General features: G+C 42.5%; 1 long non-coding RNA gene across 1 annotated transcript; it reads right to left on the minus strand.

Annotated features, from left to right (window-relative positions):
• Nucleotides 1–8,101: 8,101 nt before the first annotated feature.
• On the minus strand, nt 8,102–22,267 carry LOC121232657. The gene is made up of 3 exons (XR_005931517.1): nt 22,164–22,267; nt 15,719–15,725; nt 8,102–8,112 (listed from the first exon to the last, which is right to left on the minus strand). It is a non-coding gene; the product is annotated as an uncharacterized LOC121232657 (long non-coding RNA).
• Between the last annotated feature and the right edge of the window lie 2,784 nt (nt 22,268–25,051).

Consider the following 25,051-nt stretch of genomic DNA (forward strand, 5'->3'; position numbering starts at 1 on the left):
CGGTTCCTTACCGTAACACAACCGATCCTGCACGAATTCATTATCCTGCTTTTAGTGCTCAAAGGATAAAAAAGGGGATTTCCAGAAACTGGAAATAAATGTGAAATATCGGTATGTCACATGATGAATTTCATTCCTGATGAGGAAGTCTACCTACTGCAATTTACCTTCTGTCTGGGACACATTATCTCCGCACAGAGGAGCAGCCCAAGACTTAAGTAGTTCTTAAAACTTCCAAAAAAACTGATTAAGAGGGAGTTAAGGAGTTTATAGGTCTTGTGGGGCTTTGCTACACATGGCTGAATTTTAAGTTCATAGTGGCCTCAAGACAGAAAGTTCAGCTGTGTTTTAGATCTTTTTAAATAATTTTGTTTTCCACCCTTTCTTCAACAACAAGTCGTGGAATAATGAGATGAAAAAGGACATTCTACATTAGCGTTTTTCATACCCCTCTCTGCATAGTACGTGTTACATGTCTAGCACTTGGCACACCAGTTTATTATCTTGCTCTTTTCCTTCTAAAAAACTATGTGGGTTTTAATTGTCTCTCTCACTGAAAAAAGAAGCATAAAATGTTGGCTTGATTAAGCAAAACTACAACTCTAGTCCTATTCCAACAGCCCACCATCCCCCCTTCCCTCGCTTCCCTCGAGAAACCTTTTCTTTTAAACCATTCCTCATGAGTATCAGACTTCTGCAAGTCTCTGGGGTGGGAACTAGGAAAAATTGTGTCCAGCTCCTATTCACAAATCAGTGTAATTAGACTGCTAATTTGCTTAAAATTAAAACAGGTTTTAGAAGGATTTTTTTAATGCTGTATTTCATATGCTTCAGTGTACATTTTGTCCAGTCAGTCTCGCCTCTACTACATAATACAGATACCGCTGTCATATTATCTGATGGCAGACATGCATTGAGATGACATAAAAAGAAAATAATTGGGAAGAGATCTTCTAAAAACTCTTCATAGTATATAAATTATGAATTACAGAAATTATATAAGATATCTGAGCTCTGAAGTTGGGTGCATAGATTTTGGGAAAAGAAACCCCAAACACCCAAAACAAAACAGAAAAATAAAGAAGCTGTTTAAAATAAATCTGACCTGAATTTTAACACAAAAACAAAGGCTTAACTAAACAGAACTCTCCTGTCCCAAAAGAACTCTGAATTCAGCTTAAGGTTTACTATTGCCAGCTTCCTGTCCAGGGGTTTACAAAACCAGCTCTAGTTGTTTATATGGTAAACAGCATTTGAAAGTAACAGAAGGGAGCTGTCTTTTTCTTTTTTTTTTTTGTTCCCCCCCTTAGATGTGAAGTTGCGTATCTTACACTTGCAGTGTTGGTTTGATGAAGTGTGAGCTGTGAACTGCTGTGTGAAATAATTTCATGCTTGTTTCTTGGACTCCTTCATATTCTACCAGTGTTAATTTATGAAACCACATCTCTCACGTGATCGAATGTTAAAAAACACTCTAATTTTAATGGGAAAGTAAATTTTGTGCTTAAATGACAATTTTTGCCCCATAGTCTTTGTATGGGATTCGAGCCCAGCTCTTTGTGTTTGTAGCCAGTTTAAAATTTCAAAGTTACAGCCATTGTCCATGAGGCGCTCTGGGTTCACTGGTCTGAAGCCCCCCCACATACTAGCACCACCGCCACTTCTCTTGAAGACTTATACAGATGCCTCGAGGCATCTTTCAGCAACAGTATCAGATTTGCTTATAGTGCTGAAGCAAATGTTTTCATGGTCTGTCACCTTGATTTTATTAAAGGTGTTGGGCTAGGCTATTATCCAGTGCTGGAAAAGTCCCCTATAGAGGCTTTATATTAGGCTGGGAATTTAGAACAGCCAAGCGTTTTCAGCCCATAATAAACTCTTCTTTGCATGGCACAAGGCAGAGCGCTTTCACAATTAGTCTAAACCAGAAAGATGCTCTGCAGGTACTTCAGGCTCTAGACTTTTACAGTTTGTGCCTCTTTGCCTTAGATTTCGCCACCCCTTTTCACAGAGACTTGGCTTTGCCTTCCCAGGATTTTTATTTCTCCTGCTGAAGAAAGTATCCTGTGCTGGAAAGCTCTCCTTCCAAATAGCCGTGTGCCTGGCTTGAATGCATGGCATCATCAAAGCATTATTTTCATAAACAGCCTGATTAATCATTGCTTTAAAGAGAACAATTTAGGCTTATTCTATAGCCTCAATACACAGTTGCTGTTTTGTTTTTGCTTTGTTTTAGCCACAGTAATATAAATAAGAATAACTTGAGATCAAAGATTTCCTAAGAGCTGTCGGAAATGTAATGTGTGTGCAGGTGCCTTGCTCCACGCTGGAATTTGGGGACTTTGTTGAAAGGAGGCTGGGGTGGTGTTTTGCAAAGGGGGCAGAACATCTTCATGAGAAACAGGGATTTTTACCAGGGCAAATTCTGAGGTGCTGAGTTAAATGCAATATTTCATTAAAACTGAGACGTTCTTGTGTACCAACATGAAGAGTTCAGTTGTCTGCTGTTTATACAGCAAAGGCAAAGCGAGTGTGTGCAACGGGACCCACATGCAAAGCAGAGGGATTGTGTGTGGTCCGAGTGGACTTTTTTTGTCATCCTGTTTGGGAACCAGTTCAGGATCTGTTTCTGTTGGCAGTTTCCTCCTGTTGTGAATATATTAGTGCATTTCTCAAGGCCTCTGTGCAGCTGAAAGGCTAGTAACTTAAGCCTGGAGTATGACAGACAATCATCTTCCATCAGTTCAGACATGGGTGATGGGATGAAAAAGAAGAGATTACATCTCTGAAAACAAAGGAACTAATGCAGGCCAAGACCAGCCAGTAGGCTGTAATCTCTGTTTTACCATAAATGTACAAAAATGTCTTATCTCTGGTTTTACAAAGTTGTGCGAGAGCAGTCGCAGCTCTTGGGCGCACCAGCCAGCTCTAAGTGGTGGCTCAGAAAAACGACAAGACTAAAAGAAGCAGTTTAGGGAATGAAAAAATGCACCTCATAAAATTCCAGATAGAAAAAAATCTTTGACCATCATTGCTTAACAAGGTATTTTAAACGTTTCATTTCACATTAAAAAGAGATTTATGCAAGATGTGAGACTTTAAAACACCCAGCCAGTAGAAACACGCAGCATTGCATTCAAATACCCCATTTGCCGCCTGTGCCAATGGATTATGAAGGTTTAAGATTTACATTAATTCTTCAATGAGCAAAAGTCAAGTGCCAGTTCCTTAATGCAAACCGCATTGCAATGTAAATGTGCCACAAACCTCTCCCTCAGTTCACATCTGCAAATATTATTTCGTACTGAGGGGGGGAAAGAAAGCAACTTATACTGAATTTCCACCAAGGAGGAGGGTGCTCTGCGTGTCTCTTCTGTTAGTAGTTTGTTCAGCATCCCCGGGTTTGGGGGAATAATTTCCTGGCAAACACAGGGACGGTGTCTCACGGGTGCACGGTGAATGCTGCTCCAAGCAGCACCTTCCCTGTCTCTTGGTAGATGTCATCCTTCTGCTTCTCCTCCTCCCTTTTTTTTCTTTTCTTTCCAGATTTCCAGATTCAGGACTGAAAATGAAGCGTAAATCTTACTGCCTAATAACCACGGCAGTTACTTCAATAAAATGTTACTTAAAAGTCAATGGACTGCACATGTTAAAGACATTAGAGCTGTTAACAGACCATTGTAAAGTAAGCAGAATCTTTAATAACCTGCACGTAACGTGTAGCCCCTCGATTTTCGGCACAGGGCAGGCTGCGAGCCTGGGCTCTCTGCGCCAAGGCTCCCAGAAGAAACCGCTCCTGCATTCCTCGCTCCAACGGCGAAACGGGGCTAGAGACGGTGCTAAACGCCGAGGTCCCCGGGCCACCTTCGAGCACAGCCAAACCCCTCACTTCCCCGAGCTGAAGCGGAGGGCTGGGATGGCCGGAGGGCTCCTCGCGTTCGAGGGGCAGCAGAAGCTCCCTGACCCTCTTTTAGAGCTCAGCCTCGAGCACGGGCGTAGGAGAGGGAGCACCGCTCCTTCCTGAAGGCAACATCATCCTGACATCGCGGTGCTTTGTCGGGGCTCTTCGGGGGAAAACCTTGCCCGGGAACTGATCTGGGGCAGGTAGCAGCAAAATATGCTGCCGGGACCAGGGAGGGAGGCAGCTCCCGCTCCTTTGCTCCTGCCCCACTCCCATCCCCTCCACAGCAGCGGGAGGTGCTGTTAAAGGCTTGCGAAGGAAAGATCCTTCGAATCAGCGCTCTCCTTGCCTCTGAAGCCTTCTGTCTGGTAGGGAATGTACGTTCTCACAGACCAGCTAAGCCTTGGACATGCTACATCTTCACTATTTTCTCTGTCTTCTCCCCTTTTCTATTTTCAGCCAAAGAGTCTTCACACCCCCCCACCCCTCCAAAAAAAGACTGAAGTTGGAAAAGATAGAAAACGATTGTAATTTCAATTTTTTAAAAAAAATGTGCTTCAGTGGAAACATTTATAAATAAGCTGGAGGAGGATTTATGCATCAGTCTGCGATGATCTGCATGTGTGAGCGTGAGGCATGCAGCCAAATTTACACAAGCCAGAACATCCGCCTCCCCCATCTCCCCACGCGCGCATACATGCATGCCCTTACCAGTATAAAATGGATGTACTGGCCTCATAATTTACACCAGCGCCTTCTTTGGCCCTTTCCAGATGCACATCAGCATCGTCGAAATGTTGAAACTGAACGTGCCCAAGCTGTCATCTCCAACAGCCTTTGAAGGATGTGACAAATATTTTGCTTTTCCTTTCAAATGAGTGCCTAATTACCAAGGTTGCTGTTCTTCGCACACAGAAATAAGAGACAAGAATATGAGAGATCTGTCGGGACACTGCAGCAGTATGGAGTGTCTCCAGCAAATTATTTTGCTCACTGTCCTCTCTTGTTCAAGTACTCTCCAAGCAGGAGCTCCATCTTTTTTTTTTTTCAGACTGCCTCATACATTTATAGACTTCAGAGCTGGGAAACTGCCTTTATTTTCTACCTCAAGGTTTCACAGTCAAGTTTTGGCCCCTTGTCCTACCTGCAGCCCTGCGGTGTACCCCCAGTTCTCTTACTATATTGTCACATCTTCCAAACCACCTTGTCCGATCCCGTAATTCAGGTGTAAGCACGGGTGAGGTACCAACAAGTCTCAATCTTACCTCAATCACTCTCTCTGCTTTCCTCTGATGCCCTTCAACACGCAGCACATTTCGTTTGACAGAAGACCTAGAAATGCACACAACAGATCAGGGTGCAGTTCCAAGGAGAGTACGAGATCTCTGGGTATATAAAATACGAGGCTGGCTTTCACATGAGCTGGCTTTGCTGTCTGACTCTGCTGAAAGTGCTGTTTTAATTAGCTCATTCTCAAGTTTTTTTCAGCCAGCATGTGTCTATCTTAGGAGCTAAGGCAGCCCTCCCCACCTCCTTTTCAGCTTCTCCTTTAGCACTACCTAGCACAGCACCCATGCCAGGGGTCTTGGGACTGGCCATGTTCCTGGCAACCCCCTTACCCACACCACGGCTGCGTCCAGCCCTGTGTAGTATTAACACTTTCCAGGTTTCTCCCTTTCCAGATGATGTTGTTTTAAAGCAAAGCACTGTAAATATTTTTGAATTCTTTCATGAATATTTTGAAAGCTGTCTCTCCTATCCCAGGCAATTCTGAACTAATTTTGAGGCAAGGTTTTATAAAACCCTACATCAAATGCTTGAGTATTTATTATTTGTTATTTATTTTGCCAAATGTCTCAAATGCATCTATAGGCGACAGGCCAGTGCTCTGATGTATAAGCCAAATACCATAAAGCTGTCTCCATGCAATTTAGAGAACTCTTTGATTATGCATGCTTTGGCTATATTTTTTACTAAATAATGATCTGGGTAGTTAAATTGCTCTAAAAGGTTCAGTATTTGTTGGTTTTAAGTACCTCAAGAGTCAATCCAGTAATTTTTCATGCTTACTTCTCCAGGCCCTGTGATCTGTAAGTGATGGTTACTGATTTCTTTTTCTTTCTCCTGTCCTCTCTCTCCCTCAAAGACTCTTCTTTGCCTTGATTATTATAAAAACACACTTGTATAAAGCCAAGTGGAAGAGTTGAAAGCTTTAACAATGTTTTACTTTCTCAAAAGAATAGACTTCATGCTTTTCTGTATTTGTATTTGTGGATATGATGTATGTGTATACATACATTTATGTATACTTATGGACGGTAGTGCTCTGGTTCTGACTGAGGCCTCTGGGTCTTATAACAAAACCAGTAAAACAATAATTTATAATAACTCATCAACAGTATGCCATGGATATCATCAATAATTCTGACAAATAATGCCTGATTTTGTTTTCTTCCACATTTTGACTGTCTTCTGTTGAACTTTCTCTAGCCCTTTTACATGAGCACAGTTCTTGCTGAGTGGGATAAAATTTGAGAGAGGACCATGGTAAGGCAGTCCTGCAGGAGATGCACGTGTATCACACCCACAGGCAGACCTGACATCCCCTGCAAAAAACATCTTTTCTTCAGGCAAGGTAATTGTCTCAAGCTAAAACTGGCACCATATGGGTAGCTCTGAACGACTCTTTCCAACATTAATAGGGTATAATGGGTTATCTGGCCCCCTATCACTCCTAATAAAGGAGAGTTAGCTGTAGTCATATGTGTTGTTGCTTGGGATTTTAAACAGAGGTGGGGTTCCAATATTTTCTTTACAGTATATGCACTATTCCATGGAAATGTCAAAAATATTACATAAGGATTTCAGGGTATATATTATGAAACTTATGTTTCATATATATTTAAAGCTTGCTGCATCTTACACAGATTTTTAAGAACGGTAACTGCACTCTCCTGTCTGGAAAATTATTTTTATATTGTAATACTTGCTTTTCTCAGATTTTGTTAACCATACTGTAATAATCTTGGAGTAAAAACAGACTTCCTAGTAAAAAATGTGTAGACAGCCACCAAAAATGCCTTCACTGCATGTAAATATGAAACAATGCAAATATTTGACCCAGGACCAATGAACAGCTGAGAGTCCAAAACAAAGGGTACAGCAACAGGTGCATTATCAGGCATTTTCAAGAGCACATCTTTTCTCAAGAGTGCTAACACACAAACACTTGCAGGAGGAAGAGATAGCTGGAGGCGGCAAAATATCCCTAATCCTGCTACTAATCCACCTGTGTCAGATCCTTGGGAAGCCAAGTCTGCCAGGGCATGGACTGTATGGTGACAGCCACTGCCACAGGGCCACCATCCCTACTGCCACCCCTCTCGGGAGAAGGGGATTTTGGCGACTCTTCTCTCCCTCGTCCCTAGTTTATTCTTCCATCTCCACTCCTACTTCTACACCCTGCTGCAAGGAAGGCATGAAACCCCGCCATGCCCATACTGCCTTGCGTTGGCTCTGCATACGTGCACTGGCTGTTTCTCACTGGATTTCTGCCTGACCGTTACTGCAATAACGAGTGGACTTTCTCAGCTTCTCTGTCAGATTTGCCAGGATCCAGTAAAGATGTGACAGCCGTCTCTATTCCAGTTTGTACTCTGGACTTCAAGAAAAGCAACAAGTGGCTATTGTTCACTTCCCACGGCATCAAGGAAAGAGCATTTTCTTTTTGCACTTTGAGATGACAGGCTTTAAGCCTCCTTCTGGTACCTGGGAGACCTTGGAGGTAACAGATGGGGTTTTGGTCAGGCTGGACTTGCCGTCCCACTGTAAGTTGCAGTCGTTCTTTGGTGGACAGGATTTTTAGACAGCTTTGAGAGTGGGTGACTAGCAAGGCATTTAACATTGGCAGATGGATAGTAGTTCCACACAAAGAGACACGGAAAGTACTTGAGTTTGCAAAGGCAAGCAAAGCCCAGGAAGAGAAGCAGTAATGTTGTTTGTCAGTATTGCTGGCCATGAAGGGTCAAGGTCTGGAAGGGCTTAAGTCTCTCTCGAAGAAAGCCAAAAGTTGCCTCCATCATCTTGTTAGAATTTTCATCAAGTATTTTCTGTAGCCTGAACTCCATTTTATCACTCAGGCAGACAAGCAAAGTCTTCTGTAAAACAGTTTTGCAACAAGCATCGTTCTGTAGGCTCACAAGCAAAGTGTTCTTTTGACTCTGTTATGCCTTGATGTAGTTGCATGATTATACAAGCTTTTTCTACATAACTCTTCCCAGAAGAGTTTACTGAGAAAGTGAGATCTACCTTCTGGAATGCCAGGATAGAGCATACTCTGCAGCATTTCATTTTATGGCATTTTATAGCACGTTGCCTGTGAAAAATAGCACATTAAGGAAACCCTACACTCCCAACTAGGGCGTTGATCTAGCTGTGAAGTGAACACAATTGGATGGTGCCTGCTTGTCACATTACTCCACTAATGTACTCTCAAGTTTACTATGAGATACTACTGTGAAAGCAGGTAGTGTAAAAAGCAGTGCACAGCTACCATTTTGAGTGCACAAAAAAGGAGAAGGAGGGGGCTGAAAGGGAGAAGTCTGGGGACAGTTTCAGCCATGCTGAGGTAAGACAGTCTGGTCAATCTCAACATAATGTAGCTTCTCTCCAAAACCAGCAAGGTCTCTCTTTTGAGCCTCTTTCTGCCCAGGACATGTTCATAAATGGCAGTAGAGGGGAAGAGCTCAGTAAAGTTCCTAGTTCACATCCGTACAAAATTGCTACAACCCACAGAATAGACTGAATGCCAGCTGCTTCCTTGGGTATTTAACATTACTTACTAATAAAAGGATTAAGTTTAATACATTAGGGGATAATTTAATAGGGGGATAATTACTGGCTTCTCCCAAGAATTGCCAGGCTAGCAGCCTCATGGGCTGTGCTGCTGCACTGGAAGTAGACTCTGGCTTGCAGGAAAGAGTTTTAACGTCTGCGCCCACAGTGACCTCCCAGGGGACCTACAGCCATGGTCTTGGAGACCAGCTGAAGACCACCCGCAGCATCTTGGCTCTCATGCTCATCTGGAACAATATTTCTGCAACCAACTGAGCATACTGGGAGGAGGTTTCAGCCTCTCCTAAGGCAGCACCAAGGCAGTTGGATGTCACCGTCCTCCCAGAAGCACGTACCCAGCATTGCCCCGGCGTGTCAGCATGTGTCCCACAGGATGGCACCGTCCATATCTCCCCTCAAAGCATGATGCCAGTTTCTCTGTGTCCCCAGAGAGCTGCCCTATCCTCTCACCCCACAGGCCAGCACATTGCTGGGGCACAGACCTCCTGCCAGGCAGCCAAACACCACGGCGGACTCTCACAGAAGAAATAATACACAAACAGCCACAACCAGGAAATATTTGAATGTGAGACTGCTATTACCTGCACAAACATCTTCTGCTTGTCTGACGCCATGTTATTTCATGGAAAATATTCCCTTTTGTCTGTTGACTTACGTAGGTAAATAAGACTACCCATCTGTGGTGAAACAAAAACTTAGCAACTTTTAACATTTATTATAAATTCGTTCAAAAGGCTAACGTAACTTTTTCTTGGCCAGCTCCATGTTCACTAGTTGGCCATCTGCGTAATTTTCTTCCCATCTCCACTGAGTTTGCAGTCTATGTGAAAGGACAAATATGTTTAATTTTGGTGGTTTTCATTTTCTGTTCCAAGCAGTACTTCTCTCTGAGCTGGGCATTTTTTTTTCTTTTTTTTTTTTTTAATTTTATTTTATCTGCCACTCCTACTTAAATATGGATCTGTGGGAAGTGTCTTGCACTCTTCAGGATAGTTGTTTGATTTTCCTGGCAAAGCCAAGAAACTGTAATTGTTTTTTTCCCCTGGGCTATTGATTCATGAGGATATGCCCCTTATTCTGCAGTTTTCAGCCAGAATTCTTTCATTTTCTTTTCAATTTCCAATAAGCTTCTCCTTATTCCTTTTTGTATTTTCACCCATTATAGATGCCATTGCTAGCCCACTGAGCTTTCATGGTCCTTTTGAATCAATGTCAAATGGTTTTAAATACATTTCCCTTCTGTACTTTCTATAGCGCCTTCTTTTTATTCTGCTACATTGCTTTATCATTCACTTTTTTTTTTTTTGCCCCATCCTCCTTGTTTCTGAGTCTCCTGCCATTTGCATCCTTTGGCTTTCCTAGTGGTTTTGGTGACTTTTCAAACCCTCCCAATGTTTCTTCAAAATGGAAAACACTTTCAATTTCTTGTGCACACGGGGCCCTGGCAAGGTTCTTCCTGGGACAGGAGTGTCACACATGGTTCGTACCCCAGTGACATGAGAAGTCGTTTTTTTCCAGCAGGGTAGCTCCTCACTTACTGGAAGTGTTTGGCCACCGAGGTATCTTAACAAGGTCACAGCCTATTATTATTTCCTGTTCCCCACTCCCTGGGACCTGACCCATCCTCTTTGCTGACTCCACTGCAGCCCTAACAGATAGGGATGGACAGGACCCAGGTTTCTACAATGCAATCATTTATATGAACTTATTACGGCCATTCTGAGAAGTCCCGCAGCTGTCCCAAGGTAATCCTTGACTGTCTGAGACCTGACTGATCAGCGCCATGCAATTTCTGCAGCCCGCTGCTTTTCCTGAGTCCCCTACAGCCTCTGATTTGGTCTATATTTTTTAAATTTCTCTGTTGCATGTAGTAAAGTTAAAAGACTTAATAAATCTTCTGACAGCTCCTAAAAACACCAACTTAGGCTCTGAACATAGAGGTATTTCATTTACTCATAAGTTTTCTGGCTCCTTTTCCATGCTTTCTTCTACACCCCTTGTTAAACTAAGTTCTTTTAAAATGCCTCAGCTAGAGAAATTCTTGCCTCTCCAGGCTCATACACAGTTTTACATTGGTTGGGATAATTGGCAAGAGTTTTAACACATTCCTTATTTATAACTGCTAACAGTTTGTTAGGACAAATACCTAAAGACTTTTTAAAAATCATTGATCTTTTAAATGTTTTTTTTATAACAAATAATATCCTGCAAACAGGAGAGCATATTTCAGGCTTATGAAATACTGACCCCAGTATCTTCTTCTCTCGGTTGTTTTTTTACTGTACCGTGGTGGTGTTTTGAAGAGCAATATCCACCACAAGCAATACAGGACTGCAGATATTTCTGCTGGTGGAGCTTCTCCATCTGCCTGTTCATCACTCTCCCAGTAACTTTTGCATACAAGGGCTGGTTTGCACTGGCAAACGGGTAAAAGAAAAGACATGACTGTTGTTCCGTACCCTAGGGCATGGGACGGGTTGGGGGTGAGGCAGGGAGATTGTCCTGCGGGTGCTGGGTACACAAGGAGGAGCTGTCGACGGGGACAGGGGCAAGAACTGGAAGCACGACCAGGGTAGGGGCACGGGCATGTGGGGAGGATTTAACAGAGTTACAGGGGGACACCTCTGGGTTATAGGGGACTGCTGAAAATATAGCAGTGGACACCAGCGAGAGGAATAAAGAGATGAGGGTAGCTGTTACTACTGCAGAAAGAGTATGTGGGCGTGTTAGATACAATATATAGGAAACCAGGCTTCGTTATTTCTGCTCTCGTAGAACAACTTTTTAATCTAAACCAGAAAGGAACAGAATAATGGGGTTAGCAAAAGCAAAATCAATAAAAACATGGGTGACTATGGCCTTGGAATCACCAGCTACATCAGAGCGTCATGACTTTCTCCAGAGTTTTTCCTTTATTTTTTTAAAGCTTTCCAAAGCAGTCATGTCTTTTGAAAGCCTAATCAGTTCAGTCTTGGAGCTGCCTGGGGGGCAAAGCTCACATCTGAATACAAGGCTCATACTTTTCTCAAATTAGTGAGTATTTGGATTCAGTCAAGACTGAGATTGAGCTCATCTCTAGAAAAATACATCAAACAGCCTGTGGAAAACACAGCTCACACACCTCATATTTTTAAAATGTTCTATCATCTGAGAGTATTAGGTTTTTTCCCCATTGCACTCTTACACCATATCACTGAGTAGCAGCTGGACAGTGGGTGTCAGTCTCTTCTCCCAAGTAACAAGCGATTGGACAAGAGGAAACGGCCTCAAGTTGCGGCAGGGGAGGTTTAGATTGGATATTAGGAAAAATTCTTCACCGAAAGGTTTGCCAAGCATTGGAACAGGCTGCCCAGGGAAGTGGTGGAGTCACCATCCCTGGAGGTATTTAAAAGACGTGTAGATGTGGTGCTTAGGGACACGGTTTAGTGGTGGACTTGGCAGTGCTAGGTTAACGGTTGGACTTGATGATCTTAAAGGTCTTTTCCAGCCTAAATGATTCTATGATTCTACGACAGAAACCACCTAGCTATTAATGTTAACTAAAACATGAACACAGCATTTCAGTTATGTTTTACATATTTATTGGAGTTTGACAATCTTATTCATTATGGTTATGTCAAAACAGGAAACAATTTAGGCTCCGTAGGTGAGATTTATCCTATCTAATATCAAAGGAGACTAATAACTAAGTCTAACGCTGCTTCTGTAATCATTATGGGAAAAAACAGACATGTCTAGGGACAAAACGGTCTTAGACCCTTGAAACCAAACATGCCTTGGAGCCGTCTCTTCTCTCACAAAGGGAAGCTAAATGAATACATTAAACTTGAACAACAGACCTTTAGATATCTGACATTTGAAGAGATGAAGCCCTTTTGTTTTAATAAAATTTAGGAAATTATGAAAGGAGGTGATAGCTCACAGTAAAGGTGCAAGTGAAGGAAATGGTTGAGGAGAGTTAATACACATTTTAAACAATACACAACAGTTCATGGACCTCAAAGCATGCAGACCTCTGGCTAGTACATGCAGCCATTTTGTCATGCCTCTGCACAGTCAGTTACATGAAAAATTTCACCATGAGTTGAAAGGCAAAAGCAGTAAAGCTGTATGCATTCTCTTGGAATTATTGTTTTTCTCTTCCCCTTGCCTCTCTTTTCTCTTTCCTTTTTCCTTTTCCTCTTTTTTACTTTTTTCCTTTTCTTTTTCTTCTTTTTCTTTCTTTTTCTTCTTTCTTTTTCCTTTTTCCTTTTCTTCTTTTTTCATTTTCCCTTTTTCCTTTCTTACTTTTCTTTTTCTTCTTTACTTTGTCTTTTTTCCTTTTTTCTTTTCCCTTTTTCCTTTTTTCTTTTTCTTTTTTACTTTTTCCTTATTTTTTCTTTTTTTCTTTTATTTTACTTTTTTTCTTTTCTCCTTTTTTTTTTTTTTTTCTTTAAGCGGAACTGAAAGGAGCACCAAATGCACATTCCTCTTAGCATTTCAATGAATTCTGTGGGGGATGAATAGCAAGCGTGTACATAACCACACACATATGTATGTATAAATTTACAAGCTACAATATCCAGACATCATGAGGCTCTGCTAATAATTTTCTCAACCTTGCCCAGACTGTAGCTACATTTATGATCTGGAGATTTATTGATTTTAGTTATTTTATCCCTCCCATAATAGGAAACTACCCTCTGGACCATTGACCTATTCTTGTTGTAAATATACTTTAGCTTGCTCTCATCATAACACTATCCCAGGCATCTAAGGTGTTGTTATGAGGTGGTGGTGTTATAAGGAAGGTAACCATAACAGAGTTTTAAAGTAATTCATTTAACTCTTCCAAATGAGTTTTCTTCTGCACCCATTAGCTATTGGCAGAGAATTTGCTCTGCCAAGTGCATCAGGGCCCCGATCCATCACAAGAACTGCTAGGTGTTTTGGTAGCACAAATAATGCATAACAATAATGAAAGTTGCAATTTATAGCAACGATACAAGCAGTACTAGCCTGAACTATGTGCAAACGTGTTGTGCCACTCAACAGCCCGTGTCTGAGAAGCTTGGCTAAGGCTGCATGCCCCTAGGACCTCCAGTTTCTAACGGTTTACATAGACAAGGAATTTAGAGCTCATCCTTCACCGCGGCCAAATTGCTCCAGGGTCTGAGACCCTGGAGGTGGCCAGTGCTCTCACTCTTGGTTTGGTTAATAGCATAGCCATGGAGAACATGTATCAGTTCTTTCCATCTTTGAATGGCATCACCTAAAATACTTACTGGTTTTTAGGTACAAATAGTATACAAAGACCACAGGTTATTCTGTATTCTGTACCACACTGAATCAAATGATGAAGCTTAAATACCATCCTGCTCACAGTCTGGACAGTGACACCTTGTCTGTGAGGAGCATGGCAACTGTGGTGGTCAAGAATATCGAGAGTCCAGCAGTCACTTAGACAGTTGTCCACATACAATACTGAAGTTCAGTTTTGGAGCAATAAACCATTACAAACACCAAATAATTTTCTGATTAGCCTGTGTGAGGCGTGACTTTGGAAGTCTGCTTATTTGCTAGATGTGCTGAGAAGTTAACTGAAGCCCCATGTGTTTGAAGCGGGACATGTAGCCTTTAGGCCAATTGCATTTTATAGTAACGGAAGGTAAAGGCCACGGCTAGGAGGGCCAATGTGACCAGGTCAACACCAGACATGCCTCAGAATCCAGCATGGAGCCTCTGACACAGCTGCAGCTGCTCAAGCATCAGCACCGGTGAGCTACAGGCTACCCAGAGAAAGTATTGAGCTAGGCACTGATATTCTCATTCTACACTGATGTTTCAGCCACTATGTGAGGTATTTTCCTCTTCCCATAACCTGCGTCCCAGTTTTACACAAGTTTCGAGCAACAGCTTTTCAGCCCCATTATAAGAGCACTCGCTGTTGATAGATAATTAAGCTGTGAATATACCTTCATTGTGCTAATGCCTTGTTGCTTTGTCTTTCTAGATCTCTTTTTATTCCCCATAGTGAGGAATCCAGTCCCACTTATACATGTTGTACTTGTAGTCTCACAGTAGTGCAACTACTTCAGCGCAACAGCACCGCATGTCAGCAATGCATTGTGACAGCAAACAAAGCCAACAATCTGCACCAAACAAGAATTTTTATTAAATTAGCAAACTTCTTTTCCTGGGAGAATAGCAAAAGAGTTTTGTTTCCATCTAACACTGTCTCTTCAGAAGGTGCACATCCCACGGCCCATAAAGAACGTGGTATTCTTCATTCCTGATTCCGTTAGTCTATACGAATAGGCATATGAGCTGGCTTGATCAGGCTATGTCAGTGTAACAGATTACCATTTGTTGGCTGAGCCTGAGCAGTAATTTGTCACCCATCACAAATTCATTGTGGTCAAGCCTGTGCCCCCGTCCCGTAGGTCTCTCAACTAACATCTGAAGATTAAAATTCTGTGCTATCAGACTCCAGACTAGAACAAGATCCAGAAGAAAGGTAAAGTAGCCCTGGGAAATAGGAGGATGGGGCATTCCTGATTTTATTTCTTATGGTTTTTTTTTCCCCTCCACATTCAACGAAGTAAGAAGAAAGAAAGTATTCCTAGCAGTCACATTTTGAACATGTAAATAGAGAAGAGTATAAGGACTGGAAAGAAAATACTTGGATGGGTTGGGGGTAGTGTTTTAGAAGTGTATTGACCCAGATTCCAGTCTTGGCTCTGAACGCAAAAGTGCAGTTGAGGGGTGAATTTGATTTCTGCTGTTTGTAGCAGTGTGACAATCTGGAAGTATAAAGAATCAAATCCTTTGAATTTACTGTGATTTCTGTTATCTCTTTGTTCTGTTGAGTGGTATTTATATATTTTCAGAAGTAAATTTAAATCTACCCAGCATCCTGCTGAGCACAAAGCATAGAAAGTCCACTCATCCACCACCTACCAGACTCAAGCCCTGCCAAGGCACTGCACCGCTGCTTCCAAGATGCTTATGAAAAGGCTGTGCAATCATTTAATTTATTTTAGGAGGTGTTAAAATAGCAAAGGTAAAAAAAATATTATCCTTGGCAGCTACATGGAATAGGGCATTATCATCACCCATGGATGGTAATATTCTTGTATTGATTCAGTATATTTGTGGTTTAAAAGTCTAATGAATAGGTCTAGGCCAAATTACCTAGTGTAGTGATATTTGTAGGAAAGGAAAAAACCCACACCTTTGTTTCAGCAGAAGAGAACATCAAGGAACTCAGAGGAGCATTAGAGCAGATTTTGTCATGTTCTTAAGTGTGAAAAGCCAGGGTATAAATACAATTATGTAAATGTGGAACTAGTGACTGCATTTCCTCCTTGTAAGGTTAGATATAACAATATTTTGAAATTATGTTAGCTTGAAATTTGGAAGATTTATTCCAAAATGGAAGTTAAGAGAACAAATAGCTTCATTAGTTCTTGCCTTAAAAATTTGTCTATACTTGGTGCTATTATTGTTACTTCCAAATTGAGACCTTTGGAATTTCTGTAATGTTATTAGAACATATCTGAATCTTGAAAGATTGACATTTCAGAATTATTTCATCATCCTTTGGGTCTTGTTTGTATTACTTAGGGAAATAACTTTTGATTGAGCCAATTACAGTATGCTGAATGGTTAAATATATTAAGAGCAGTAACTGAAATTTGACATTCCATTGTTTGCACTCTTCCAAAAACACACGAGCCATTTTTACTTGAAAAGTGCAAAGAGGGTTTGAGGATATGCTTTAAAAGAATACTGTCCATCTACATCTGGCCTAAAACAAGCTTATAACAGGCATAATCTGAAAAAAAAAGTCTCTGTGGGGTTTAAAGGTCCCCCTGCTTCTTTCTAAGATATGCAAAAAAAAAAAAAAAAAAAAAAAAGAAATCTGGAAAGAGTTTAAAATAACATATGGGTCCCTTGAATACAACTTGCCACTGAGTGTGTGAAAAAAATCTCCATAATGCAGTAAGCAGGAGAGAAAAAGTATCCATTAATAATTTGAGGATGAACAGGGAATGGCTGGCGCCTCCCGATGGGTACATTGAGGGATGAAGATGCTGAGCTGTGGCAATTAGGGCTGCATTAAGTGCAATGCAAGAGCATTAAGAGCTGTGCCTTGGTACGGTGGCACCAGGGTGGGAGGGAACGGGGTTCTTGGTGGTCATAGCGTGGGGACCTGGACGTGCTGCATGGTGTCCCCCAAGCCCTGCCTGCTCAGCTTCCCCCACTGCACTCCCCCAGCTGTGTGTAGGTCTATCTTAAATGGCAGATAAGCCTTCCCGTCCTTTCCCCAACCCTCATTTTAACAATATTTTGGAAATCCTGCCTGAATTTAACCTTTTGGATGCAATGCTGCAATACTTTGTTGCCTTGACAAAGGCAAAACCAACAGCGTCCATGTTTCTGAAGGTCCTCTGCAACATGCAGAAGCAATGGAGGAAAAACCGTAAAGATTCCCCCCCGCCTTATTTCCCCTTCCTCACCAGGTATTCTGGACTCAGCAGAATTCTGTACCTTACTGGGTACAGAAATGCCAGCAATCACCATGTTACTGTGAGCCTCCTAAGGGTGTCTGTGGAGCCCTTCATTATTCAAATCTCAACTAGCTTTCTAAAAAAGCAAAGTTTCTAGCTCTTGTGGCTGCAAGGGTAAGCCTGAAAACATGAATCCCTATTTTGGATGCATATGCAAGAGTTTCTTAGTTATTATCCCTTTCCAGCACCATAATTTGTCTTAATCAAATGGTTTGGGGTATTTGATTGGAGGGGGGGGGGGGGGGGGTTAAACATTAGAGGTGGTAAAATTATTTTATATTTAAGCATACATTCACAGCCTCCCTATAGCTGAGACAAAAGTTGTTCACCCTAGAATCTCCTGAATTTAGCAATTAATTTGGAGTTCAATGCCAAATCAGGAAAGCACTGAAAGATCATGCAATTATCTTGCAGAAGGCACCAACTTACCAGCTTTTCTTGCAAGATGTCTGCCCTCCTGAGCCCATCTGATTGCATCTGAAAACAGTTACTGTTTAGCTAAAGAGCCCCAGGAAAACCAAGGGAAGCTGTACAGCTAGGATTCGGTTTGGCACACATCTCTGCTCTCACAGAGCATCTATTAAAGTTTGACTCTCACTGTAATAATGGACCACGAGTGGCTTTGGATTCAGATCTGAACTGCAGCTCAATGATACACGGCCCCTATGTTATTTAATAAAAACCACTGAAAGGTAAAAGACAGAAAATAAATCATTAGCACGTTTCTACTCCATTTTGTGCACTTTTCAAGCCAGGCTGTAGTTTTTACATCTGCTTTTTTTAACCCAGCAGTTTTCATGCAGTTTTCGCTGCATTGGACCATCTTTTGCTACAATCCAATGCGGCCAAAACTAGAAGACGTGAATAAACAAGTTGTAATTCAAAACTAGGTCACTAGGTGGTATATAACCGGAGATGCAGGGACGTTAGGATAGGCAAACGGTGATTAGCCCAATGTAATCATCCACGCAAGGGCTCCATTTCATTAAAGATGTGTTAGAGCACACATCCATGGCCATCTGTTTCTATTTTGCCAGCCCACTTGATTGGCCATCACAAGCATTCCCATGTGTGCTGAAGCATTGTTGAGCAGAACATCTGGCAACAACCAACACCACCGTTAAAAAAACATGATAACAACAGAGGCATTAAAGCAAATATATGTACAATAATTTCATTGTTGAAACCTCTACCAAGGCAGGCCCGTTGTCCAACAAAGTGAACATTGAAAATGCTCCTTTCCTAAATTTTTGCTTTACTGGGCATGCCAGCACTTCAGTAGGAAGACACTTCAGTGGAATGGCTTTTTTTTTCCTTGGTCCTGGCTTTTGACATTGCTCAGAAGGCAATCAAAAAAAAATTAAAGCATTTACAAGGGAATGAAAAGCATTAAAGCAAGACTGAACTTTTGACTAATTTTCCTGTATTAAATAGAAAAGAACACATTCATGCCATATGTTGTCAGAACATAGAACAACTGCATTTTAGAAATGGAACTGAAAAAATCAAAACATCTGAATCTTTATCTTGGCAAAATAAAGAATAAGTGTTGAAGGAACCTAATGATCTTTTGGAAGTGAGAAAAGTTGCTCTCACTGAAAATGGATGGAATCCCTCCACATTTACACTGATGTAACTCCAAGCAGAATTTGACCAAAATTTAGTCAGCAAGTAAATAAATTCATCTATTTACAGCTGCTTTTTACCATAGATTTAAACTTAGTGAATAAGCCACTGTTTTTCCTATTTACATATTTGACAATAACTTTTAATGAATTATGAGGCACCTCATGCTGAAAAAAGCACACAGCTTAGAAAACGCAGGATCTCCTCAGATTTCCTATCATTCTTGATTCCTGTGTCCCTCTATTTTCTTTTCCTTCACATAGTTTAAGCCCTTCCAGACTAGCCAAGCATCTACAAGAAGATGGAAGAAAAGGTGGACAAGAGAGACGTCTGTCTTTAGAAACTGAGCTATGCTTAACATCCTTAAGCAAACACAGCTGATACGCCTGCAGTTTGTCTGTTTATGCATTTCAGCATTCACTGCAGAAACCAAGCTAATGTGCGTGGATCTGACTTCTTACATCGTAGTGTGTAACAAAAAGCTAAAAAGCAAGATCTGTGTGCACAGGCCTGACATCTCCAAGCCCACTGCACAGGAGCAGAGTAAATAATGCCAAAAAAGTATTTTCTTGTGAGGCCACCATAGTATCTTTCAACTAGTTACTTAGAAGTGTAAATCCGGAGGCTGCAGGGGTAAGGACCTGCCTCTATATGCTGCCCAGCTTCATTGGACTATGATGTTTTACCCAAAATTCCTGTTATACGGAACTCAAGGAGAAAGAAATTTTCTGCTTCTACATATTGCTAAAAAGAAGGAAATGCAAAGTTTCTATGCTCTTTCTTCCGGAGAGTACAAGAATAGCTTGCACGCTGCCTTTTCCTGCCCTCAGTGCCCAAGGACAGGCCATTTAATTTGCTAATAGCCACGCAGTTTAGGATGACGCTACCTGCTGGCATCTAACCATGAGGAGGGCTTCGGGGAAGGAGAAGGGACATGTACCAAGATGCTTTTGCTTATTAACTCTCAGTGCTGGAAGACAGGGAACAGAGTTCCCTTGTATTCGCTGTCGGGGACCGTTACATTAATCATACACGTACACAGTGGCTGGTCGTCTCCTCCCCTAGCAAAATCCTTTCATCCCACACTAGATCAGTAGAAAGGTCAGACTTTGCACAGGTGCCAGTTTAAGTTACTCTCTGTCCTCAGATATGCTGGTTGATGTGGCTGGCTGGTTTTTAGAGGATACGTCCAAGCTGGTTTGGGGATGCCTGCCAGATCTCCACTGGTATAGACTGGCTCACATCCTTACTGCCACTCTGGGGAAAGAGGACCTTGGCACGAGCCATCCTCTCCTCTGTGTTTTGGCTGCTTCTTGGAGGAGATGGTTTGGTTTGTTCCACAATTGAGTCCCAGAGCAAGCTACCAGTTACGCAGAGGCCCCGGAGTTAAAACAGAGTAGGAATGAAGCTGATGGAGCCGTCACACCCGCTTCAGACTACCCCAGCTGCTTGGGCCTGGCCCCTGTTACTACTTTACAACCTCTGGCAGAAGGATTAGGCAGCGTTGTTTTTACTGGCAAGAACGAGATGTGGTTGTACGGGAACATTACTGATGCACGAGAAAGAATGGACGGTTGCACTAAAAATACAGTGGTCACAACATAACTGTTAATAACCTCGGTGAATGCGATCACATTTCCCCTACAACCGCCTCCACTGCCCAGGCATCCGAATCGCTCGCCTCTTCCCCCAGTGCTGGAGGCACGAGTCGCTGGGATCAACATCCCTCCTTTGCTGAGAACTGCGGTGCATGTGTCTGCCCAGCTGATTACAGGTTGGATCCAGCACTTGAGAAGCCAGGGATATTTGCTTCAGAAACATTAATTTGCTACTGAAGTAAATGGTTTGCCAAGGTATTTATTCCCAGATCAAACGCACACCAGTTGGAAGCGTTGGGCTCTTTGACCTGTTGCTCTGACTGCAGTGTCCTTCTAGCTCTCCAGGAAAGGTGTAAACGGAGGTAAACACATGCCCTCCTTCTCCCCCTTTGGCTCCTCTGCGTGGCTGAGGTTCCCACATCATTTCTAGTATTGAGTTCCCACATCTTTTTTAGTGCTGAGTTTTGGATCAAGGCCCCTAGTCTTCCTGCAGCTGTAACAACAGCAGCAATTTAGTGGTAAATTCTGTCAGAAGGATTATGAAATTCATTGACAAATGTTACTGTATAGTGTGTCAGATTTGAAGCATAACTGAATGGGAAAAATAATCTTACTCCAAAAAGAGTTTTTGAAAAATGTGGAGTATGTTGCACGACTATTTGCTCTTTTTTGTTGCCCAAGGAACCAGTTTCAGTTATATGCACATTTCTTTTGTCACCGGTTTTTTGGACTGGGTCTGGTGGTGGCTGATGGATCTGTTTTTATGACATTGCCAAGGGAGTCCAGAGGTGTGAGGTAGGAGTTCTGGCACTGCAGTCTAATAAAAAGGGGGGAAAAATGCACTCAAAAGGTGAATGTAGAAGGCCTAACAAGAGTTTGAGAGATGCAATGGGGGTACTTTCTTTTTTTCTTCCCCCTAAGTAACTCCCTTTTACCATGGCCCTCAGGATGGCAAACAGTCCTAGGAAAAGATTGCATCTTTTCTCTTTTGTGATTAAGATTGGTGTTTTGCTGTATTTGTGACCAGCAACAGTTGATTTAAAAAAAAAACCAAAACAACAAAACAACTCATTCTTTAATATGTGGAATCTGGCTGTGCCGGCCACTAAAGTGGCAAGAAGGGATAGAGAGTATTTCTCTGTACGAAGGAAGAACAGTAGTATGAAGTAGTATGAAGTAGTACGAAGGAAGAACAGGAATTGGCTGGATGGTCGCACTCAAAGAGTTGCAGTCAACAGCTCAATGTCCAAGTAGAGAGCAGTGACGAGTGGCGTTCCTCAGAGGTTGGTATTGGGACTGGCACTGTTTAACATCTTTGTTGGTGACGCGGACAGTGGGATTGAGTGCACCCTCAGCATGTTTGCTGATGACACCAAGATGTGTGGTGTGGTCGACACATTAGAGGGAAGGGATACCATCCAGTGGGACCTTGCCAGGCTTGAAAGGTGAGCCTGTGTGAACCTCATGAAGTTCAACAAGACCAAGTGCAAGGTCCTTCACCTGAGTCGGGGCAATGCCAAGCACAAATACAGGCTGGGCAATGAGCGGATTGAGAGCAGCCCTGAGGAGAAGGACTTGGGGGTATTAGTGGATGAAAAACTGAATATGAGCCAGCAATGTGCGCTCACAGACCAGAAAGCCAACCGTATCCTGGGCTGCATCCAAAGAAGTGTGGCTGGCAGGTCAAGGGAGTTGATTCTCCCCCTCTATCCCACTCTCGTAAGACCCCACCTGGAGTACTGCATTCAGCTCTGGGGCCCCCAGCATAAGAAGGACATGGACCTGTTGGAGCGGGTCTCCAGAGGAGGGCCATGAAGATGATCAGGGGGCTGGAGCACCTCTCCTGTGAAGACAGGCTGAGAGACTTGGGGTAGTTCAGCCTGGAGAAGAGAAGGCTCTGGGGAGACCTTATCACAGCCTTCCAGTACCTAAAGGGGGCCTGCAGGAAAGATGGGGAGGGACTTTTTATCAGGCAGTGTATTGACAGGATGAGGGTTAATAGTTTTAAACTGAAAGCAGGTAGATTTAGATTAGATATTAGGAAGAAATTCTTCACTGTCACGATGATGAGACACTGGCACAGGTTGCCCAGAGAAGCTGTGGCTGCCCCCTCCCTGGCAGTGCTCAAGGCCAGGCTGGATGGGGCTTTGAGCAACCTGGTCTAGTGGAAGGTGTCCCTGCCCATGGCAGGGGGGGTTGGAACTAGATGATCTTTAATGTCCCTTCCAACACAAACCATTCTATGATTCTGATTCCCAGTAGGCTGCCAGGGTAGAAGGACCTACAGAAACTCTCAAGTTCCACAGCACATTCAAGAAACTATTTATTTTTGCCTATCCATTTTTAGGATCAGGGTTTTTTTAAGTGCTCAGATTTGGCTTAACTCTGATCCCACTGACTTCAGAAAGAACAGAAATAATCCACTGCTGAGTTCTTCTGCAAACCTCACTCTTAATTGTCATCCAAGAAGGAAAAATGCGGCCTAGGAGAGGAACGGGTCATGTAAAGAAGTTGAAATGGAGGATCTCTAGACTCCTAGTTGTTTGTTTAGAAAGTACATGGATGCAACAGTGAGTCAGAGGCATTATACCAGCAAAGCATGGTATCATGTACACATTATAGATGCCAACTAATTCTCCGCCAGGGTAAACTGTGAATAGCTAAGATTTCTTATTTGGGAAAGAGAAATCAAGGACTCAGGAGCAGGTCGTATTTCACACAATGGAAATATGCACTTCTGGGAGCAGGCTGCCTTTTTCTTACTGCAAGCAGCTAAATAAAAAAGCTGAAAAACAAACAGGAGTGGCCAACCTATGACTCTTGAAGCACATGTGGCTCACAAGCAGTACAGGAGTTGTTTCCTAAGCTGAGACTGCTCCGCACGAGCAGCAGCAGGAATGTTTTGGTGGGTAACTGGGATGCTCAGGGATAGGAAGAAGGGACCATCAGAGGCTACAGCAGCTGGTGGTCACTGATCTGTCAGGATCCTGGTTGCTTCCCTCCCAGTGGAACGAGTTGGACAGCTGCAGAACATCTGCCATCTTGCAGTGTTCTTTCTCCCCTTGGCTTTTTGAGGTACATGGTACATAGGCTGGACTTTTCAGCTAGGTGAAGAGCTTGATATACTTAGTGGGGCGTCAGGGAAGGTTGGCGACTCCCATTTGTTATAAATCCACTCCCCTTGTGGGAGCAGCAGATGTAGTAACACCCAGTTGGTCCCCGACTCACTGTACTGAAGACAGTAGCTCCTGCCCTACTTGCTGTCCACTGATACAGATGTCTCCTTGGGGGCAATGCTTATGGCAATACAGGATTCCCGCGCAGGGAGTAAATCTTTCATGACAGACTAGCAGACTTAACCGCTGCAGGTACATATTCTCCAATGCCTAGAAGAGAGGTGTCCTACAGTAGGATTCCTCAGCTGGTCTTCAACTGCAGTATAGACAGAGAAACTTGTGGAAGTGCTCGGAAGAAGCTAAGTACAGGTAGTTCCCTATTCTATCATACACATTAGATAAATTGACCATAACATACTGCCTTCCACCTCTGGTTGCTTTCTTCTCAAACAAGTGTGATCCAGATGAATAAAATTTGGAACAGATATTTGGACCAATATGGAATGGCAGAGTCAAGCACACTGTCTCACTCCTTGATACATTGCCATATATTATATGTCTATAATGATCCTGGAATGCTTTTACCAAATCATGCAGTTGCTGTCAGTAAACTTACCAAGTGGAAACCATGGGAATTTAGAAAGAAAAGAATCAAAATGTCCTTCAGAACTTCTAGGGCTGTGTTAAATTACCTTGCCTTTGTGAATTGTCATTGAAATCAATGGGGCTTTTGGTGGGATGAAGAGGCGCATAGTACAAACTGTGCAAGCTGATGCAATATATCAGAGAACAGAATTTGATCTGGTCCTCAGTGTGCCAGCTATAGCTGGAGGCATTACTCAGGATGTCCTCCAGCTCAGCTGCCTCTAAGTGTTCCCTGCGGGTCTGGGGAGACTTGCTCTTTGCTGGTGTTATTGTTTCCACGTAGGAGGTGCATCAGAAATGGTCCAAGATTCCAAGTCCCTTATCCACAAGTCCGTTGGACTGAATTCCTATCACTGTACCTTTCCTGCTTTGCTTGTGAAGCCCCTGAAAGAGCAATCAAAAGCACTTTGTCACCTCCTCCAGGAGGCATATTCCCACCCCATCTCAGCAAGCCACTGCCGACTCCGGCACCTACCCTCATATACAATGGGTGCTTTTTATGAATGTTGTCCAAATTGTCTTTTGATAGCTACAGCACTGCTTTGCATACTGCGAATGCTTAAGTAAATATATTAACCTTAGATCTGTAACTTCACAAAGCCTCATTATATTTTGTATGCTTCACTGAAACCTTACCCTGTAGTACTTAACATCCGTGATTCAGGGTGTCAAAGTGTTAATCAGCTGGCATGATCAAGATTAAACAAGTAGATTATTTTGATATTCTTCAGTAATATATTAAAAGTGAAACATGATCCA

Source organism: Aquila chrysaetos, chromosome 2, assembly GCF_900496995.4.
Source record: "Aquila chrysaetos chrysaetos chromosome 2, bAquChr1.4, whole genome shotgun sequence".
Classification (NCBI taxonomy): Eukaryota; Metazoa; Chordata; class Aves; order Accipitriformes; family Accipitridae; genus Aquila; species Aquila chrysaetos.